The following is an 8,043-nucleotide window of genomic DNA, read 5'->3' as shown; positions in this document are numbered from 1 at the left end:
TGGATGATTTCTCCATGATGAATTATAGGTGTTTCCATAAGGTTCACCCATGTAATTTACCTCTGCCATTGCAGGGTTCTCAGGATCATAAGCTTCTACTTCAGAAGATGCCTCTTTAGTACTGTTGGATGCATTTTGCCATCCATTCAGACTTTGAGAAATCATGTTGACTTGCTGAGTCAATATTTTGTTCTGAGCCAATATGGCATTCAGAGCATCAATTTCAAGAACTCCCTTCCTTTGAGGCGTCCCATTATTCACGGAATTCCTCTCAGAAGTGTACATGAACTGGTTATTTGCAACCATGTCAATAAGTTCTTGAGCCTCTGCAGGCGTTTTCTTTAGGTGAATGGATCCACCTGTAGAATGGTCCAGTGACATCTTAGAGAACTCAGATAGACCATAATAGAATATATCTATCATGGTCTATTCTGAAAACATGTCAAAAGGACATCTTTTGGTCATCTGCTTGTATCTTTCCCAAGCTTCATAGAGGGATTCACCATCTTTTTGTTTGAAGGTCTGAACATCCACTCTAAGCTTGCTTAGCTTTTGAGAAGGAAAGAACTTAGCCAAGAAGGCCGTGACCAGCTTATCCCAGCAGTCCAGGCTATCTTTATGTTGAGAGTCTAACCATGTTCTAGCTTTGCCTCTTACAGTAAAAGGGAAAAACATGAGCCTGTAGACTTCAGGATCTACTCCATTAGTCTTAACAGTCTCACAAATCTGCAAGCACTCAGTTAAGAACTGGTAGGGATCTTTTGATGGAAGTCCATGAAACTTGCAGTTCTGTTGCATTAGAGTAACTAATTGAGGTTTCAGCTCAAAATTGTTTGCTCCAATGGCGGGAATTAAGATGCTTCTTCCATCAAATTTGGACGTAGGTGCAGTATAATCACCAAGCATCCTTCTTGTATTATTGTTGTTGGGTTCGGCTGCCATCTCCTTTTCTTGTTAAAAAATTTCAGCAAGGTTGTCTCTGGATTGTTGTAATTTAGCTTCTCTTAGTTTCCTCTTCAGAGTCCTTTCAGGTTCTGGATCAGCTTCAACAAGAATGCCTTTTTCCTTGTTCCTGCTCATATGAGAAAGAAGAGAACAGAAAAAGAAGAGGAATCCTCTATGTCACAGTATAGAGATTCCTTTATGTTAGTAGAAGAAGAAAGGGAATAAGAATGAAGAAGAATGAATAATCCAAACACAAGGGTGAGGATAGGAGCTGAGATTTGAGATGAAGAGAAGTGTTAGTAAACGAATAAATAAATAGAATAAGATGAGAGAGAGAAGTTTTCGAAAATAATTTTTGAAAAGGAGTTAATGATTTTCGAAAATTAAAGGGGGAATAAAATTAAAATTAAAATTTAAAATAATTAATTAATTAAAAAAAATTTTTTGAAAAAGAGGGAGGTATTTTCGAAAATTGGAGAGAGAAAAGTTGTTAGGTGTTTTTGAAAAAGATAAAAAATAAACAACAGTTAATTGGTTAGTTTGAAAAAGATTTGAAAATCAAATTTGAAAGGATAAGAAGATAAGAAGATATTTTGAAATCAAATTTTTGAAAAAGATAAAATTTAAAAAGATATGATAAAAAGATATAGTTAAAAAGATATGGTTGGAAAAGATTTAATTTTTAAAATTAAAATTAATTACTTGACTAATAAGAAACTAAAAGATAAGATTCTAGAATTTAAAGATTGAACGTTTCTTAACAAGAAAGTAACAAACTTCAAATTTTTGAATCAATCACATTAATTGTTAGCATAATTTTTGGAAATAAAGATAAAATTAAGAAAAAGATTTTTTGAAAAATATTTTAAAGAATTTTCGAAAACTAATAAGAAAAATGAAAAAGATTTGATTTTTGAAAAAGTTTTGAAAAAGATAAGATTTTTAAAATTTGAAAATTTGACTTGACTTACAAGAAACAACTAATTTTAAAAATTTTTGATTAAGTCAACTCAAATTTTCGAAATTTTGAGAGAAAAAAGGAAAAGATATTTATTTTTTTATTTTTGAATTTTTAATGATGAGAGAGAAAAACACAATTATGACCCAAAACATGGAGATTTTTTATCAAAACACATGATGCATGCAAGAACACTATGAATGTCAAGATGAACACCAAGAACACTTTGAAGATCATGATGAACATCAAGAACATATTTTTGAAAATTTTTTATGCAAAGAAAATATGCAAGACACCAAAATTAGAAATCTTTCATGTTTAGACACTATGAATGCAAAAATGCACATGAAAAACATTATACAACACAAAACAAGAAAATTTAAAGATCAAACAAGAAGACTTACCAAGAACAACTTGAAGATCATGAAGAGCACTATGAATGCATGAATTTTTGAAAAATGTAAGAACAATGCAATTGACACCAAACTTAAAACATGACACAAGACTCAAACAAGAATCACAAAATATTTTTGGTTTTTTTTTATGATTTTATGATTTTTTGTATTTTCTTTTATTTTTTTTCGAAAAACATATAGGAAAAAGAAAATAAGAAATTCAAAATTTTTAAGAAGAATTCCAAGAATCTTTCAATGTTAGCCTAAAGCTCCAATCCAAGGGTTGGACATGGCTTAATAGCCAGCCAGCTTTAGGATGGCATTACATGCATTGAGGTGATTAGTTGAAGTCTCATTCCAAAAGGATTTGGATATGGCTTTATAGCCAGCTAGAATTCAACATGCTTCATGAAACTCTAGAATCCATTCTTAAAAATTTTGAAGCCATAAAATAATTTATTTTTAATTAAAATATATTTTTTTTCGAAAATAGGGATAAATTTTTAAGAAAAATAATTTTTTTTGAAAATAGAATAAAAAGAAAATTACCTAATCTGAGCAACAAGATGAACCGTCAGTTGTCCAAACTCGAACAATCCCCGGCAACAGCGCTAAAAACTTGGTGGGCGAAATTGTGATCTCTAATAATGGCTTCAACTTGGTATGCGTGTTTATAACTTAGCACTTTCTTCACAACCTCGCACAACTAACCAGCAAGTGCACTGGGTCGTCCAAGTAATAAACCTTACGTGAGTAAGGGTCGATCCCACGGAGATTGTTGGTATGGAGCAAGCTATGGTCATCTTGAAATTCTGAGTTAGGCAGATAATATATGGTTATCGAGTTTTCGAATAAGAATAATAATAAATAAACAGAAAATAAAGATAAAAATACTTATGTAAATCATTGGTGGGAATTTTAGACAGGCGTATGAAGATGCTGTGCTCCTTCTGAATCTCTGCTTTCCTACTGCCTTCATCCAATCCTTCTTACTCCTTTCCATGGCAAGCTGTATGTAGGGCATCACCATTATCAATGGCTACATCCCATCCTCTCAATGAAAAAGGTCCAAATGCTCTGTCACGACACGTCTAATCATCTGTCGGTTCTTGATCATGTCGGAATAGAATCCCTTGATTCTTTTGCATTTGTCATCACGCCCAACAATCGCAAATTTGAAGCTCGTCACATTCATTCAATCCCGGAATCCTACTCGGAATACCACAAACAAGGTTTAGACTTTCCAGATTCTCATGAATGCCGCCATCAATTCTAGCTTATACCACAAAGACTCTGATCTCATGGAATGGAAGGCTCGGTTGTCAGGCGAGGGCAACTATCCGTCGTGCATCAGGAATCCAAGAGATACACACTCTAGCTTTCGCTTGTAGAACGAAAGTGGTTGTCAGGCACGCTTTCATAGGGACGGATGATGATGAGTGTCACAGATCATCACATCCATCAGGTTGAAGTACGAGTAGTATCTTAGAACAAAAATAAGATTGAATTTGAATAAAAGATAGTAGTAATTACATTAAAACTCGAGGTACAGCAGAGCTCCACACCCTTAATCTATGGTGTGTAGAAACTCCACCGTTGAAAATACATAAGTGATGGTGGTCTAGGCATGGCTAAATGGCTAGCCCCAAAACGTGATCACAGGATCAAAAATACAATCCAGGATTCTGCACGTCTAATATAATAATAAAATGTCCTATTTATACTAGACTAGCTACTAGGGTTTACAGAAGTAAGTAATTGATGCAGAAATCCACTTCCAGGGACCACTTGGTGTGTGCTTGGGCTGAGCTTGAGCTTCACACGTGCAGAGGCTTCTTTTGGAGTTAAACGCGAAGTTGTAACGTGTTTTTGGCGTTCAACTCTGGTTCGTGACGTGTTTCTGACGTTTGACTCCAAAATGCAGCATGGAACTGGCGTTGAGCGCCAGTTTACGTCGTCTAATCTCGAATAAAGCATGAGCTATTATGTATTGCTGAAAATCTCTGAATGTCTACTTTCCAATGCCATTAAGAGCGCGCCATTTTGAATTTTGTAGCTCCAGAAAATCCATTTTGAGTGCAGGGAGATCAGAATCCAACAGCATCAGCAATCCTTTGTCAGCCTTTTATCAGAATTTTGCTCAGGTCCCTCAATTTCAGCCAGAAAATACCTGAAATCATAGAAAAACACACAAACTCATAGTAAAGTCCAAAAATGTGAATTTAGCATAAAAACTAATGAAAACATCCCTAAAAGTAACTAGATCCTACTAAAAACTACCTAAAAACAATGCCAAAAAGCGTATAAATTATCCGCTCATCAAAAGGCCATCATTGTCCTCCTGCTTAACATCCTCGGCCTTGATGGCCTCCACAGGGGTCTCATCGTTGCACGCGCAACCTTCTCAAACCATTTCTCTCCATAAGGGTCTTTTTGTGTGTGTCTTGGTCGATGTTGTTGATATGTGCTAGTAAGGAACAATTTGTATCCATTCTTTTTAGTTAAAGAAAATGACGGTGATTGAGTCGATGTTAAAGATTAAGAAGTTTCAATTATAGGGTTCCTGATAAACCACTATTTTATGGTTTATCTTGTGCTCAATTGAGTGGTTTTTATCAAGCCTTTGCCCACTTATTCATATGATTTGCATGGTTTTACATTCTCCTTCCCGATTTTGTGCTATGATTGAAAACATACTTCTTTGGTCTTATATTTGCTAATATTAATCCTCTCTTATTACCATTAGATGCCTTGATATGTGTGTTAAGAGGATGGAAAGGAAGCATGCAAAAGTGGAAGGAATACAAGAAGTTGAAGGAACTGCAAAGCTGTCAACCTGACCCTCTCGCATTAAAATGATCATAACTTGAGCTATAGAAGTCCAAATGATGTGGTTCCACTTGCATTGGAAAGCTAACGTCTGGGGCTTCGATTTGATATATAATTTGCCATAGTGGCCATACAGATAGGCGACGAGAACGCGCGCTCCACGCGGACATGTCGCATTTGCGAACTTCAATCCGCGCGGACGTGTGGACGACGCCTCCGTGTCACTTTGCCGCGACCTGTACGGACCAGATTTCACAATCAGCGACTTCTGGGTTGTTTCTGACCCAGTTTGTGGCCCAGAAAACACAGACCAGTGGCTATAAAGTGGGGGAATTCATTAATTCATTATCATGCTTTCATAACTCACAATTTTTAGTTTTAGATGTAGTTTCTAGAAAGAGAGATTCTCTCCTATCTCTTAGGATTTAGGATTTTAGGATTTCTATTAGTTTAGTTCAATTCATCTTCATTCCAGGTTCTATGTTCCTTCAATATTTATTTTCTACTTTTATTTACTCTAATACTTTTATTTGTATTTGAATTATGTTGCCCAATTGGCTTATGAACATTTCCATGTTATGACTTGAATTTATGTTTAGACGTAATTTGATATGTGTCAGATTTATGATTGCTTTAGTTACATGAATGCTTTCAATTTAATTTAGAATTTTTCCTTTTGGCTTAGGTTAAATAATTGGTGACGCTTGAGTTATCAAACTCGAGGTGTTGACTGAAAATTGGAATTTTTCAAGGATTAATTCGAGATCCAATAATTCTAACTTTTCCCAAGGAAAGACTGGAATTTGAGGATTCAAATTAGTTCTTCCACTTAACTTACCTTCATAGTTAGAGGTTAATATAGTGGGAGAAAAAACCAATTCTCATCACAATTGATAAGGATAACTGGGATAGGACTTCCAATTTCTCATACCTTGCCAAGAGTTTATTTTATAGTCATTTATTTATTTTACTTGTCATTTATCATACTCGTTCATCATTCTCAAAACCCCCAATTTACAAAACTCCTAACCAATAATAAGAATACACCTCCCTGCAATTCCTTGAGAAGACAACCCGAGGTTTAAATACTTCGGTTATCAATTTATTTAGGGGTTTGTTACTTATGACAACCAAAACGTTTGTAAGAAAGGTTGATTGCTTGGTTTAATAACTGTTCTGAGGGTTACCTGAAGCTGTAGGTTGATCTCGGACGAGATCTTCTGTGCTGGTCGGAACCGATGTGTCCGGCTAGTGAATAGCGGCCGGAGCTGGTGCGTTCGACTTGTTGGACTGAATGTGCTGCTGATCCTTTGTCACCGAAGGGTGGGGGGTACCTGCAAGGGACTCCGATGCTTAAGTTAGCAAGGGTATTAAGCAGATTTTATGTAGAATCAGAGTATGAGTTATACTTGGGTACTCCATGTTATTTATAATGGTGAGATGTGACCTTTGGATAAGATAAGTTAGTTATCTTATCTTTATCTTTAGCATTGAGCTGAGGTCAGCGTATCTTTCAACGGAACCGCCTTTATCTCTATAGGCTTAGGCCGCCTTAGGATTTGGGTCGTGCTCCTCTATTTGGGCCCTTTACTGGGCTCTTATGTCGATTTGGCCGAGCTCTTTAAGAAGAGATCCGATAGTCTGACCTGAAGAGGTTGGTCACTTTATCTCCAATCATCCCGGGTCGGATAGCTCGACTCAGGGTATGAACAGTGCCCCTGCTTGAGCTCGGTTCTTCCTTTGGAGGTCGAGTCCTTGACTTCGGTCCTTCTTCAGTGAAGTCGAACTCAAGCATTTTGTCGATTCCTTTCTTTGTAGAGTCTTTTTTGAATGTAGAACATTTTTCTCTAAAAGCGCGCGCTTTTGTATTAGCACTTTTTTCGGAACGCAAGCGGTTTTAACATCTGCATTTAATTGGCATTAATTGCCCCCATTCTCTCTTGGCTTTATTTTGATTTTTCTCGATCAAAAATGGTTTTTCTTCTTCATTTCTTCTTCGTAACTTCTCCCTTTACTCTCTCGTTTTATGTTTCTCTCATCTGCTCTCTGTCTTTCGTTTGCGCTTCTGCTTTCTTGTGTTGCAGCGTCACTTGGCGATTTTCTAGGCAACCTTTGTTTATGCGCTTCCAATCTTTTCCTCGAAGCTTCTTTTGTCTCTAGGTTAGTCCCATTTCGTGTTTCCTTGTTTATTTTTGACTTTGCGATGGAGTTTTCCTTTTGATCTTCCTTTTAGAGAAAGTTTGGATCTTTTATTTTTATCATGTTTGACTTGTTGCATGCTCTGGATTTTTCCCCTTTTTTGGTGCGAATCTCTTCTTTGTTTGCTTGAATCTTTTTCTTTTGCATGTTACCGCCGTTTCTGCCTGTGCTTTTGCTGATGATTTTTTACTTGATTTCAAAAAAGTTTGCGCCTTTGCTGTTTTTCTTCTTAGTCCTTTTGGTGTTCTGATAAACTGTAGCAGTAGTGTTTTTCACTGATAAACTGTAGGAGCGATGCTTTTTCTGATAAACTGTAGGAGGGTGGTGTTTTTGCATTTTTTTTGCTTCTTTTGTTTCTTTCAGGATTTTATTTTCTTTTTGATGAGTTCCGGGATGTAGGCTATAGAAACAACTTGAAAACCTTGCCTGTTTACTGCCTCCAAAGGATGCCCCAGGATTTTGGTTTGAATCTTGGAGTTTTCCTTTTTTGTTCGTCCGTCGAGTTGTTTTTGCCCCTTGTACGAGATGCTTTTCTAGTAATCCACTCTTCTTTTCTTATTGTAGGATTTAGTTGGTCTCATGTCTTCTCGCAATAACGTTGTAGAGATGTCTTCCCGGGTTCCTGAGGGCATGGCTGATTGGGTGGACTCAATGGTCCTTATGTGTGTCTCCTTGGTTGATTCCGAGTTTTGCGCGCAGCTTAGGCAGTTTCATAGG

At 36.5% G+C, this 8,043-nt stretch overlaps 1 non-coding gene across 1 annotated transcript; it reads left to right on the top strand.

The window, feature by feature from the left end:
• The first annotated feature begins 439 nt into the window (after positions 1-439).
• Positions 440-543, top strand: LOC112704513 (small nucleolar RNA R71). Its single transcript, XR_003155136.1, has one exon. It is a non-coding gene; the product is annotated as a small nucleolar RNA R71 (small nucleolar RNA).
• Positions 544-8,043: the final 7,500 nt, after the last annotated feature.

Source organism: Arachis hypogaea, chromosome 7, assembly GCF_003086295.3.
Source record: "Arachis hypogaea cultivar Tifrunner chromosome 7, arahy.Tifrunner.gnm2.J5K5, whole genome shotgun sequence".
Taxonomy (NCBI): domain Eukaryota; kingdom Viridiplantae; phylum Streptophyta; class Magnoliopsida; order Fabales; family Fabaceae; genus Arachis; species Arachis hypogaea.
The sequence above is the reverse complement of the archived record's forward strand: the minus strand, read 5'-3'. Positions and strand labels throughout refer to the sequence as shown.